The sequence below is a fragment of the Psammomys obesus genome, unplaced genomic scaffold (genome assembly GCF_907164565.1).
Source record: "Psammomys obesus unplaced genomic scaffold, mPsaObe1.curated_primary_1811, whole genome shotgun sequence".
NCBI lineage: Eukaryota > Metazoa > Chordata > Mammalia > Rodentia > Muridae > Psammomys > Psammomys obesus.
In genome coordinates this window covers 7,478,025-7,492,959 of record NW_026596149.1, presented here as the reverse complement: position 1 = coordinate 7,492,959, position 14,935 = coordinate 7,478,025, and the positions used below count along the sequence as shown (strand labels likewise).

Sequence of the window (14,935 nt, the reverse complement as noted above, 5' to 3'; positions counted from 1 at the left end):
GTGTGTGTGTGTGTGTGTGTGTGTGTGTGTGTGTGTGTGTGTGTGCTACTTGTGCTTACAGAGGCTAGAAGACGACGTTGATCTCCTGGAACTGGAGTTACAGAAGGTTGTGACTTGCCATGTGGAAACTGGAAGCCACACTTGGGTCCTGTGCAAGAGCAGTAAGACCCCTCAACTGCTGAGCAGCCTCTCCAGCCCGTCTTTTGATTTCTTTACATTTACAATGAGCAGGAATCTATTTGATGCCCATTTCCTGTTGCCTCCCCCACCTTGCTACACAACATACAATTCACAGACTGCCCGAGAGTCTCACCCTGTGCCTAAAGCTTTGTGTGACATTTAAGCACAACAGAGACCCTACAAAGTGTGTACGGTTAATACTGTTTTTACAGATGTGGACAAACGCCCAAAGTTAAGGAAGTCACAAATCATGTTCATTTGGTCTTGCATATTGATCATTCATTCACTTTTTCATTCATTCATAGATATTTAGTACCTATTAAATTGTGAGTACTATGAGAGGATGTCTATACATTGGTGAATAAAACATCAGTGTCTCTGCCTTTATGATGTCCCGGAACTATTAAGGAGAATTACAAGGATGCATTCGTTGTAAGGTACTAAATGATAAAGCCAAGAATAAAACCTATATTCTGCACCACACTGCCTACCTAAAGCCATGGTGTGCAGCGCTCCTCAGAGAGGAACAGTTGAAAATTCATGAGTATACTTTTTTTCCTCGTCTAAACTACTGTGACTCAATAGATGGTTCTAGAATCCCCAACTTCATGTTTGGCAGCACCTCCTAACAATAAAGAGAACCACATGGACTCAAAGGGCTTTCTTTTTTCAGTTCATGCCACATACAGCATGCATCAAACCCCTGCTTGGCCTCTACACAAAAGCCTCGTGGCTCAGGATTTGGAGGTGGCAGGGAGAGATGGGAAGGACAGGATGGGGCTGTGTGTCTTACGTGGGTCTACGTGTGCAGTGATGAGGGATGAGATACAGGGAAGTACGAGAAAGGAACAATTTAGCCACGGTGGCTGACACTAAGTGGCCTCTGAGGCCAGTTTGAGAATGCTGAAGACTGGCAGGTTTTGTTTATTTGTTTGTTTGTTTTTAACCAACTTGTCTTGCTGTAAATCAGCATTGTAGACCATTACCAAACTTAAATATTGCCTTAAACTATATAATTAAAGGAACACTGGCTAGGAAGAGAGGGATAGATACCTTCCACAGTGATGAACCGTGGTTGCTGTGTCAAGTTTGGGTGGAAGCCTTTCTTTCAAAGGCACGTTAGCAAAGCCCTGTTTGGAGAGAGTAGGGTGAAATCCAAGACAAGTGAATTAGCTATATCCACATTGAAGACACAATAACTTTAATATCTGAAAGACTTTAATATGAGGGAAGAATTAATGAAACCATGAAACTTCAAAGTACAGAATGAGGAATGTTGGACTTGAGTGCCTGAATCCCTCAAAATGTGTCTATTGGAGCTGTGGGCCTCCATATGATGGTATCAGAAGAAGGAGTCTTTGGACAGTGACAATGGATAGATGAGGCCATGAGGACGGAGCCATAAGAATGTGAAGTTGGCTTCCTGTGCCAACCAGAGAAAGGATCTAATCTGACACTAACAGAGCTGTGCTGGTACCTGATCTTGGACTACCAGATTCTAGAATTGTGAGGGATAAATGCTGTCCAAACTACCCAGATTGTGGTATTTTGTGACAGCTGCTAGTGCTGATTAAAACAAGGATCAGTGCACAGCAACAATTCACACATTTTACTGGGCAGCCAGCAGGTAATATTCAAAGTCAAAGGTCATGGGAATTAGAACTCACATTATTAAAAACAAGCATGGACAAAACATGGCCTGCCTTCTGGGAGCTTGCTTACGTAACGGGAGCTGTAATTAGTATGTTGATAGCGTCTGACATAATAAAGATTGAGGTGAGAAGGCCTGATGCTAGGAGCACATGGGAAGAGTTCCAGATTAGTGGGGCTTGCAAGAGAACTTATAAAGGCATGGGACCATCCAGTAGATCAGAGCCCCCAGTAAACTCTTGTTGAACTAACAGCCTATGCTTGAAAACAGTATTTTGTTTTATCAGAGGACAGAAAGCAGCAGGTGACCAGAGAAAGGGAGTGAGTAGCAGGCTACTACAAGAAAATGTTCTAATCAGATTATTTCATTTACAGTTGTTTTTTGTTTGTTTGTTTGTTTGCTTGCTTGCTTTTTGTGGAACCTGCATTCTGATTTCCATAAGGATGGATGCGTTAACATTTTCACCAGCAGTGATGTAACCAAGCTAAGCCACTCCTGGAAATACAACAAAAGGAGCCTAAGTCAGCACACTGCAGAGAAAATAGCGCATCTCTGTTTATTGCAGCACCACTAACAGTAGCCGAGTTGGAAGCAACGTAGGTATCCACCATCTAGTGGATGGATACAGAAAATGTGTTCTACAAACACAGTGAAGTTTTATTCATAAAGAAGAAAGGAATTGTGCCACTTGCAGGAATATGGATGACACTGGGTATTGTTGTAGTAAGCAAGATAAGCCAGATCCAGAAAAAACAAATCGTGTTTTTTCTTTCCAATATGTACACACAGCCTGCAACCTGTGTGTACATATGCTACATGTGCATAGATAGACATCCATATGTATGCCATGGGATAGGAGTGGAAAAGAAAGAGGACTAGCAGGAGTGATGGCAGGAAGATTAATGGGAACTGAAAAGAGAGGACATATAAAAATGCCTTCATGACTCCCATCACTTTGCCCACTTTTCAGGGGTGGGGTTAGAGAGATGGAACAGTAGTCAAGAGCACTGACTGCTCTTCCAGAGGACCAGAGTTTGGTTCCCAGCACCCACAGCCATCCATAACTCCAACTCCATGGGATCTGACACCCTTTCTGACCTTGGTGGGCATTATGCTTTTGCTCACACATATGTCTGTGGGAACCATGAATGCACATGGTACACTGACATAAATGTGAGCAAAATACATAGAAAATATATCTTTTAAAAAAGTTTTTCAAAGCTTAGTTCGCTTAGGGCTCAGGGTACAGACAAGTGGCTTAGGGTACAAAGGAGAGAAGAGACAGATTTGAAATACATTTACTGAGTTCAGAAAGCAAACAGAAGGGGCAAAGGCTGCTAGTGGACAAGGCAAATGCTGAGTGACAGGTGGTCTTCTAGACTCTCTCTAAAGACAGGTAGAATCCACTCATTTCACAAATACTTACCAACAGCATCTCCCATACATGGCTGCTCTGGCCAGTGAGCATGTCAAGCCTCTTCCTGACTCATATCTTGCACCAGCCACAGTACAATTTGGATGAAAACAAAAAGGGGAAGAGCCCCAGAGCAGAGCAATGGAGGTGATGAATGGTTTGTTAACTATGGTTAGTTGGAAAGGTTAGTCAAATGAGCAATCTATGTTTTTCTCTCCAAAGGGTCACGGAACCACAGGGAAGAAAATCAATAGATGTTTGTGTAAGCAAAGAACAATTTGATTCTCTCCCTCAGGAGTCATAGAGAATACTGTATTCATAAACTTAATACATTTTTGAAAAGGTAATAGAAAATACCTTAATGAATTCAGGAGGTTTTTATTTGGGTTGTTAAATGTTCTGCTAAGGGCAGAAGATGGATAGAGCAAACTAAAACAATAGAGAAACCAAGATAGGACAAAGAAATGGATGGGCATAGCACAAGGCAGAGCAGAAAAAAGAAGAGCCTTGGAAAAGGTTAGACAAAGAAAGTACCAGGAAAAGCAGAGATATAAAAGCAGCGGGTAAAAGACAGTCACACACAGAAACGAGAGATATGTGACACATGAAATAGAGATGCAAACATGTACAGAACCTCAGCTCTACACAGGAAAAACCATCCACAGACAGAAGGGCAAGAAGAGACCCAGCAGACAGCCACATAAGAACAGGAAGAGCAGGAACATAAGCCCAAGGCTCCTGTACATAAATAAATAATAATAGCAAATACAAACACAGAATCCCTCCAAGCATTTACTATGTTAACTTATTTAATCCTTAAAACAGCCCAGAAGGGAAACACTGTTCTAATCACTTGTTTCTCCAGTTTTCAGGTAAGTTGAGTTGGAAGTGATGTGACTTGCCTGAGGTCACAAGGCAAGCCTGACTAGGATTTGAACCCAGGTGGCCTCACTGATGTCATCACACTCTTCCCTCTCCCTCAGATGAACAAATAAAACCACAGCAAAAACAAACATACAAAGAAAAAAGCAACAAATAAACAGTCCACCTGGTTACTGTCGCAAGACATAGAATCACTTTGATTTCATGAGAAAAATAGACTTTGAGAATTTTGGAAACAGTTATTAAATATTTTTTAATATCAGATTTAATACTTAAGCAGATGACTTGAGGTTAAATAAACTAAAACCAGAACAACATGTGAGTTAAAAATGTATGTTAAAAAAGACAAGGACAGAGAGGGTTCTAAGGAGTAGATAGATTAGAACCATATTAAGGGTAAGAAACCGCTAAAATTTTTGAAATTGCATTGAAATAGGCAATGACCAGTGATAGCCAGAGTCAAGCCTGGGCTTCCAGCTCAGATCCCTGAGAAGTATGAACTCCAGGGAAGATCTAAACAGGAGAGAGAAGTCAGGGATGTTCCTAGCCCTGCAGCTGCATGACTGTCCCCTGCTTTTTCCCAAACTGCTACTGTTAACTGTGACTTACCTGACCAAGGAAAAGCAAGCCTCAAAGTACAAAACCAATGAAGGTAATGTTGAGATGCACATCAGTGTTCAGACAGAACAAAGGCATCCCTGTCATTGTTGCATAGTGTGAAGGGGATGAAAAGAAGTCATTTGTGGCCTGCAGATCTTCATAGCTCTTCCATATCCAGTGCCCAGTCCTTACCCCAGGTCTGTAGCAGACCACTACCGCAGCTTCTGCTGTCTCTTTTTCCATCTCCAGCAGATCACAAAGATCTTCTCCTCCAGCATTCCTCCCTACTCCTCCTGTTATCCCAGCTCCACTACCCAGCAGGCCTTCCTTAGGAACCCATAGGCCACACAGACCAGTGAAGCAGGTGGGCTAGCTTTAGTTCTTCCCTTGCCTTTCTTTCCCCAAATACAATTCTACAGGCTCATCCCCAGCTCAGCAGTAGACTACCTGCTGTGACCTCTCCTGCTCTCTGGCCCATTCCCAAGGGACTAAGTAGATCCTGATGAAACATTCTGCTTTCCTCTCTCCTGTGTACCTTATCAACCCCCCCCCTAGCCTATCCCCATTCCTAAGCATCAGCTCCCAATACCTAGAGACACATTGTAATTAGAAGCCCCAAGAAGGATCTCAGAAGTGTTCCCTATTAGGCAACACACAGCCACGAAACTAGGAAGGGCAACATAAAACAAGGAACAAAATACCCATACAACAAAGCAAGACCAGATATCAGCACCTAGAATTAAAATCATTCCAAACCAAGATGCCACTGTAAAAAATATAATCAGTAAGAGCCAGGGCAATATGTCCCCACTAGAGCCTAACAACATTACTGTCGTAGGTTCAGAGAAATGCAGCATAGCTGAAACAAAAGGCAAGGACCTTAAAATAGCTCTTATAAATATAATAGAGATCCTTAAAGAAGAGATGAACAAAGCCCCTAAAGAAATCTAGGTAGAAATAAATAAATAAAGCAGTTCAAGACCTGACAGTGGAGGCAGAATCAATAAAGACCTAAACTGAGAGGAATCTGGAAATGAAAAACTTAGGAACTTGAACTGGAATTTCAGAGTCAAGCTTCATCATCAGAATACAAAAGATGGAAGAAAGAATATCAGACTGAAGACACAATAGAAGAAATGGATACCTTGGTCAAAGAAAATGTTAAATCTAAAAAATTGCAGGTACAAAATATCCAGGAAATCTGGGACACTATGAAGGATCAACTCTATGGATAATAGGAATAGAAGAAGGAGAAGAAACCCAGGTCAAAGGCACAGAGAATATTTTCAACAAAATCATAGAAAAGAATTTCCATAACATAGGAAAGGAGATGCCCAATCAAGATACAAGAAGCACAAGGAACATCAAATAGAATGATCCAGAAAAGATATTTTCCTTGATACATAATAATAAAAACATTAAGCATACAGAACAAAGAAAGAATACTAAGCTTCAAAGAAAAAAGACCAAGTAACATGTAAAGGCAGACCTATTATAATAACATCCAACTTCTCAATGAGACTCTAAAAGTCAGAAGGGTCTGGACAGATGATCTACAGATTCTTAGAGACCACAGATGCCATCCCAGAATCCTATACCTAGCAAAATTTTCAATTATAAGAGATGGAGAAAGACATTCCAAGATAAAGCCAAATTTAAGCAGTATTTATTTACAAATCCAGCCCTACAGAAGCTTCTAGAAGGAAAAACTCTAACTAAAAAAGGTTAACTACATTTAAGAAAACAATTCCAGACCAGCAAAGTCAAAGAAAAGAGAAGCACTCTCATACACAGACTACCCCCACCCCCACCCCCCAAAACAACAAAATAACAGGAATCAACACTCATTTGTAATTGATATCCCTCAATATCAATTGTCTCAATCCCCCAATTAAAAGACACAGACTAATAGAATAGGTGTGAAAATTCTTCTGTGTATCCAGGAAGCATACTGTAACATCAAGGAAAGATATCACTACACAATAAGAGGCTAGAAAAAGATATTTCAGCCAAATGGTCCTAAGAAGCAAGCTGTTACAGCCATTTTAACATCTGACAAAACAGACTTCAAACCAAAACTAATCAGAAGAAACAGGCAAGGACATTGACATATGCGTCAAAGGAAAAATTCACCAAGAGGACATTACAATTCTTAACATCTATGTCCCAAACACAAGAGCACCTATATAAAAAGAAACACTGCTACAGTTTAAATTACATATTGACTTTCATACTGATAGTGGAAAACTTCAATATCTCATTCTCACCAGCAGTCATCAGACAGAACAAAACTGAAATAGAAGCATGCTGGAACTAACTGACATTATAAATCAAATATACCTAACACATTTATAGAACACTCCACCCAAACACAAACGACTATATCTTCCTCTCAGTACCTCATGGAACTTTCTCCAATATTAGCCACATAGTCAAATAAGCACAAAGCAAGTCTCAACAGATGTGAGAAAACTGAACTAACACCCTACAGACTATCTGCATGCCACAGATGAAATCTGGTTATCAGCACCAACAGAAACAGCAGAAGGCTTACAAACTAGTCGAAACTGAACAAATCTCTACGGAATGATAAATGGGTCAAGACAGAAATTAATAAATAAATGAAAGACATTCTAGAATTGAATTGAAATGAATATGCAACACATACAAACTTATGGGACACAATGAAAGCAAGCTCATAAATGTAAGGCCTACATAAAAAACAAGCCAGGACCAACGCACATACGAACTCTCAGAGGCTGAGGCAGCATGCACAGGACCTGCATGCTGAACCAGATGAGGTTCTAGAGCTGAAAGAAAATGTGGAGATATAGCCCGTCCCTAACTCAGACACGATCTCCAATTGATAACCACTTAAAAATGAAAAATTTGTTTTCTCCAAGGGATTATCCTAGGGGACACAAGCTATTCTTAAGGGTAGATCACACACAGCAGTAGATGATCATCAGAAAACAAATCCAAGGGCATCCTTGGGGCTTCCTTGTCTCATAATGTCATCTCAGCACTTTTTAAAAATTTTTATTATATTTATCTATTTTTTAACCCTAGGGGCTTTGCATATATATATTATGGCTTCTCGTTTTGTATTTTTATGGGATTACTGAGTGTATGAATTAGTTGGTCTCTGCATCTATATCTATTTCTTGTACCTTTTCTTGGGCTCTTTTCCTTCTGTTTGTTTATTAAGATTTGTATGGCTTTATTTTATCTTATTATATTTTGCTTTATTATTATCCATTAGATGCCTGTGAATATAGATGGGAGGAGGAACTAGGGCCAGTAGAGGGAGAGAAAACTGTAGCCAGAATATACTGTATGGAAAAAAATTATTTTCAATGAAAGAAATAAAGAAGTCATTTGTGCTGAACTCTTGTTGACAGCGTTCATAGTTTTACTTAGCGGGATGTTTTTGGGGAAGGAAAAGAATAACTAAGAAACATTTTATTGCCATTGTTGCTGTTTTGCAGCCCCGGACCGGCACCATATGAGATCCTGAACGAAATCCTGTCCTATGAAGAATTTAATTATTTTAATGCTGAGGACACCAACAAGCTACTCTGTAAAGCATTCTTAAAAACATATTTTCTCTCTCTCCTTCTCTCTCTCTCTCTCTTTCTCTCTCTCTCTCTCTGTGTGTGTGTGTGTGTGTATGTGTGTGTGTGTGTGTGTGTGTGTGTGTGTGTGTGTGTTTGGACTTGTGTGTGAGAGCACACACAATCCATAGTGTGTGTGTAGAGAGAAGCCCAAGGAAACCTCGACTGTTGGCCTTTAATTTCCACTTTGTTTTGACGAGGTTCCCTCTTGTTCCCATGGGGCTGCAAATTCTAGATTAGGTGTACCACAAGTTTCCAGATGGAGCTTCTGTCTCCTTTTCCCACCTCACCATGCAGAAACACACCAATGGATCCAGTTGTCCTGACTGGGTCCTAGAGATTTGAACTTAGATTGTCTTGGTTTGTTCACCAAGGCAAGTTGTTCACTGAGACAACTCCCTGAAGCATACTTTAAGAGAAGTAGTTTGGTTTATTTTGTGTTGATGCTATTACCTTTTTCAAAAGCTTTCATTATTTTATGAATTTCCACATTCTAGATCAAGACTGAATTGAATGCACCTGTAAAAAGCATTAAGAAACCTCTGGATGGGAGTCCACCTCTGGATGGAGTGAGGATGAACTATGTAGGCTACACCCATGGTCCTTTATGGAAGCTGGCTCTCATCCACAGCTGTCCTCTGACTGCTCCTAGAAAGCCAGGACTCATCTCTGGCATTTTTCCAAGACATCTATCAGGATTCCCTGTGGAATTTATCATCTGCTCTTTGGCTTTAGTCCCAAACTCAGCTTCTGTTTCTGCATGGCCTTTGGGAACTAGACACATGTTTCTCCTTTGAACCTCTGGCTTCTGTATAGATCCAAATCTACTCTGCCCAACAGCATTTTAAATATGAATGACCAATCCCCACCCTGTGTTTTCTCTTTCTTTTTCATTCCCAATTGTGGGGTAATTAATTAGGGCACACAGAGCTCTAGGATCTTGCTATCATTGTGCTGATAAACTGTCAGGCATTTTACAGTCACTTCTGTTTAGACCTTAGAACACGTGATTTGATCATCCATATTGAAGAGGAGGAACAAGCAGCCAGTGGCTCCCACAGTGCTATGTTCTTTGCTAAGGAAAATAATGCTCAAGATGATTGTGACTTAGAAAGCCGGGGCTTTGTACTTGGTGTTCGGTGTGACCTATTTTCCATCATGAAAGGATCAAAGAAAGCTTTAATGGAACACACTGAATAGGAAGTGCTGGGTCCTTATGGCAGGTATGGCAAAACCTATATGAAATGATCACAGAAGAAAAACTGGGGCATATGTGTGTTTATACCTCTCTGTAAGCAGAGGATTGGATCTGAGGTTATTTATTTATTTATGTTTTGATTTATTTCTTTTTTTTAAATTTTGCTACATCATAGACATGTTGTATAGTTATAGATATCAAGAATGTTAAATATTCTTAGTGAAACGCTAATAGTAAGCTAAGAAACTATTTTAAACTGTAAATAACAACAGCTGTCACGTAGTGAGAGGCTAAATTATAACCAATTTCCTAGCAAGCACCTCACTATAGGGACTGCTTCTTTAAATAAAGGGTCATTTCCATTTTAGAAAACAAAGAGACTAAGGATAAGGAGTAGACTTGCATGATGATGATGATAATGATGCTGATGACCGACAATGCCATGAACAGGGAAGAGTTAAATACAAAATGTGCCTCTGTGATTTTTGGTGGTAGATGGACACAGCAGTCAGTTTGCTTAGAAGATTCCATGCTGGCCAGGTCTATATGTCAAGAACCTGTCTCAAAAAGAAGGAAAAAGAAAGAAAGAACAAATTCAAAGCCTGTGTTGCAAGTGGCTATACACTGAGCAATCTCACTGGCCCAATTTTTTCTTAAGGCTTTCAATACAATGCAGTGAAAACAATTTTATCAATAAGTGGTACTCAGGTTAATGGAAATGAACTTGGAGACCCAGCTCATGCCACAATAATTAATTCAAAATGAATCATGGAATCAAATGTAAAGTTTAAAACTGAAACTCTTCGAAGAAAACATAGACTGTTTTAGTTTATTTTCCATCACTGTGACCAAATAACCTGGCATAGAAGAGTTAAAAGGGAAAGATTTATTTTACTCATAGTTTTGAAGATTTCCGAACATCATAGCAAGTGATAATGATGGTCATAGTAGCATGCTAGAGCAGTTCAGTTTATGTCACAGTGGACACAAAGAGGCAGAAAGTGATCAGGAAGGGTCCAAGAGCAGCTGCCAGTGAATGACTTCCTTCAGCAAAGCCCCACCTTAGAAAGTTCCCACATTCCCCCAAAACAGCACCACTACTATCCTAGACCAAGCAATCATGATCCTCTGAGGAATGTTAAATATTCAAACCATGACATTCCACCCCTGTCATCCATATAGTCAAGGCCACTCCATTAGGCATAATAGATGGTTATAAGCCACCATGTGGTTGCTGGGAATTGAACTCAGGACCTTTAGGAAGAGTAGACGGTGCTCTTAACCTCTGAGCCACCTCTCCAGCCCGGCAAATGCTTTTAATTCTACAGTGTCTTACTTTGCTTACTATTGCTGTGATAAGCACCATCACTAAAAGCAACTCAGCGGAAGCAAATGTTTGCTTCATCTTACACTTCCAGGTCACACTCCATCACGGAGCGAAGTCAGAGTAGGAACACAAGGCAGGAATCCAGTGGCAGAAACTGAAGCAGAGACCATGGAGGAATGTGGCTTACTGGATTGTTTCTCACGATTGCTCCCAGGTAGGGCACTACCCATGGTGAGCTGGGGACGCCTAAATAAATCAAAACCCAAATGCTCCACAGACTTGCCTACAGGAGACATTTTCTCAGTTGAGGTTTTCTCTTTCTTGATGATTGGCAGGCTTGGTACAAGCTTGTCTCTACAGTACTATCATTTCCAACATTGTTCAAAAGTCCAAGGTTCAAGGTCTTCTGAAACCAAAGGCAAACTCTTAGCTGTGAGCCCCTGTGACATGAAAAGTTTACATATTTCTAATATACAGTAAACATTCCTACTTCCCACCATCCGAAAGGAATAGGATTGTAGAAAGGGACAGGTTCACAGCAAGATCCAGACTCAGCCAAGCAAGAATATTAAGTACTGGGATTCCATGAGCAGTATCAGGGGTACGTGCTATTGTGATGTTATCTAGGGGAGCGTGGATAGCACCGTTCTTACATCCATAGTATTTCCACATGGTTTCTATCTCAAGCTGTTTCCACTTCTTCCCTGCGGCTTCCCTCAGGAGATGTCCTTCGCTGTTAGAATTCCGACATCGTGGGGACTCCACTGAAATTTGGGCTCCCCCTTGAGACTACCATTCATCACTCAGGATCTCCATGCAGGAAGCCTGACCTTGTCAATTGCTGCCTGACACCTCAGGCTTTTCTCTGGAACCTTGGTGGAGCCTCCAAGACACTGTAACTCCTGCGTTCTGCTAGGCTGCAAAATCAGCATTACACGGATGATGCCAGGGTCTGTTCGCCAGCTTGAGAAGTTAGGTGGATGCCCTTAGACAGCAGCTACAGAACACACTGATTGCATGGGCAGCTCAATTTCCCAGGAAACCACCTCCTTGGGTTTCTTTGTGTGAACAGGGGGCTTTATTGGCTCCTCAAGGAAAGACTTTTAAATGAGCCTACAGTGTGGTCTGTCAAAATTCTTATTGTTTCAATGCAAAGTGCAAGGCTTCTCTCTACAGACCCTAATCTCTTTAACCAGACCTTCCTTGCCCATCACTGAAAACTCATCTCTTTTTTGGCCAGACCGTATGTTTTCAAATCTATCCACTCAGCTTTTTGCCTCCATGTTTAACTTTAAACCTACCTAAAATCAGTCAGTAATATCCATGCCACAGCCTGAATGCTGTTTGTCTTGAAATGTCTTCCATCAAATTAACTGGGTTGTCATCTTTGAAGTCAGCTTTCCCCCAACTTGTAGGATCTGAACAAACTTGTCTGCCAGTATATAATACTAGTGCAGTGCTTAGTGAAGTCCTTTTCCCCATCTGAGACGTGACAAATTATCTTCACACCTTTTGCATTTTTGTCTGAATTCTGGCCTTCTGAGTCTTGCCAGAATTACTAATTCAGCTCTCCTTACAGTCTAGAGTGTTTCTAGCCCACACTCATCTCCAAACATCATGAAATTCCTCCCTAAAATCAGATGAAATGTAGAGGAACTATATTTTTATATTTAGTCATAGTCTCTGGTATCATTCTCCTGTATTAGTTATCTTTCCATCATGGCACCGTAACATTGACAGCTTAGGGAAAGAAAAATGTTAGAGTGTTTCAGTCCACCCTGGCTGGGAAGACATGGTGGAGCACAGTAATTCAGTGCACAACATGGTATTCTGGGAAGCAGAACGTGAGACAGGAAGTTGATAGCGATATTATTCTCCAAAGATCTGTCCCTAAACCCTCACTTCCACTCGATAGTACACACCTTCTAATGTTTCTATAATTCCAAAATAAGGTCATGTTGGAACCAATCTTTCAAATCATGAGCCTATGGGAGAGTCATTTTGTATTCAAACCATAGCACAGTCATAAAGCTTAAGTTGGGGAATACTTTATTTAATATAAAACCAAAATTTTCTGTGACAAAAGAAGAATAAATTGGATTACATAAGCATGTAAATGTGTTGTATTTCACAGGACATGGCTGAGAAAGGGAAAAAGAAGCCTACAGAATGGGAAAAAATTCTCTCTAATCATTTTTATGATTAGACTTTTGCTATCAAAAAATCTATAAATCACAGTAGCAACTGAAGAGTAAGACAATAGTTCAGTTTTAAAGCGAGTAAAGCACTGGATTAGACATTGTTCTAATGTAGATACAAAACAGCTACTGAGCACATTAAAGCCACTGGACATAATGAATGACTAGGGAAATGCAAATCAAAACCACAATGCGGAAATGTCATTGAGGATAAAGAGAAATTTTGACCTTAACATTCTGTCAGGACTGTACAATGGTGCAGTTGATCAGGAAAAGAGATTTCAGTTCCTCAAAATACTAAACACAGAGTTACCATGTGACCGGTAGTTCCATTCCCATTTGTGTACCAAGAGAAATAAAAACATATTCACAACAAAAACAAGGTTAAAACATACCAAATGCTCATCACCTAATGAACAGTTGACAGTCTCAATCATCAACTTAATGAGAACTAGAATCACCTCGATAAAAGCTCTTTGGCAAACCGATGGGCCACTGACTCTTTCTGGGCATGTCTGTGGAGGTGATTATCTTGACTGGATTAATTGAGTTGGAAGACCTGCCTACTGTGGGCGGCACCATTCCCTGGGCTGGGATTCTAGACTGTATAAAAGTGAGACTGTGAGCTGGGCACAAATATTCTTTTTTTAAATTTATTTATTTTTGTTCAATTTACATCTTGGTTATAGCTCCATCCCTCCCCCCCTCAGTCATCCCTTCCCCCTCACCTATTCCTTAGAAAAAAGGATCTCCTTTTCCCATCCACCCCAGCTCATCAAGTTGAATCAGGACTGAGGATGTCCTCTTCCTCTGTGGCCTGGCAAGGCAGTCCCACTAGGGGGAAATGACCAAAAAGCTAACAAGTGGGTCCGTGTCCAGTGCAGCTCCCACTTCCAAGTGAGATTTATGAACCCTCTCTTGGATCCTCCTTTTAATTTATCTTCTTTTCGTCTGTGCCTTGCAGTAGCGCAAATATTCTTGACTCTCTGTCTTATGATTATGAATGTAGTATGACTAACTGCCTGAAGCTCCTGCTGATGTAACTGTCCCCATCAACTGCAGCTAATTAGCCAAAACAAACTTATTTCTTCTCCCTTAAGATGCTTTTGATGAAATATTTTATCACAGCAACATGAAAAGTAACTAAAACAAATAGTAAACAAAACAGCATATCATATACTAGGACATTATATGACAACTTAACAGAGGAAAGTACTTAAACATGTCACTATGGGTAGATCATAAAACATGATGCTAAGTAAAAGAAGCCAGCAAATAAAAGAGAACATGATGACCATGTTGTGTAATTCCATTTATATTAAATTTCCTGAGGAGGCAAACATACATAGCCAGAAAGTAGATCATTGGCTGCCAAAGTCATAGAGGAAGAAAAAATAGAAGTTATTGTCAATGGGAATAGATATTTGGGTATGATAAGAATATTTTGGAATTTATCAATATTGATTGCTCTATAGATGTTAAAATGATAAAACATTGAGTTATATTAAATTATTTTTTAAAAATTATACAGTGTGGCTTTAACATTATACACTGTTCAAATTATTATAGCAGCAAAGAGCAGGCTCTCAGTATGTCTTCATTTCCCTCCTCTTCTTTTCAGAGAAGGCCACCAATCCCTCATGGGTGACATGTTGGCGTATCAGAGGCTGTGGGTTCTCCACAGAGGAATTGGAATTTTTAAAAACGAGAAAAATAATACTTGAAAACATGAAAACTTGACATGGTGTGGTGGCCTCAACCCTTCAACTCCAGGAGATAAAAAAGAAGGATCTTTAACAACTTTTGGGTGGTTACAAAAGTAGGAGAGGGAAATGGAACTCAAGAACCGGACAGAGAAGCAGATACTCATA

The 14,935-nt window shown here is 40.2% G+C and overlaps 1 protein-coding gene across 1 annotated transcript in view; it reads right to left on the bottom strand.

The window, feature by feature from the left end:
- Window positions 1–14,935, bottom strand: part of St8sia6 (ST8 alpha-N-acetyl-neuraminide alpha-2,8-sialyltransferase 6) — a 116,319-nt gene that overhangs the window by 14,000 nt on the left and 87,384 nt on the right. The window lies entirely within an intron of this gene.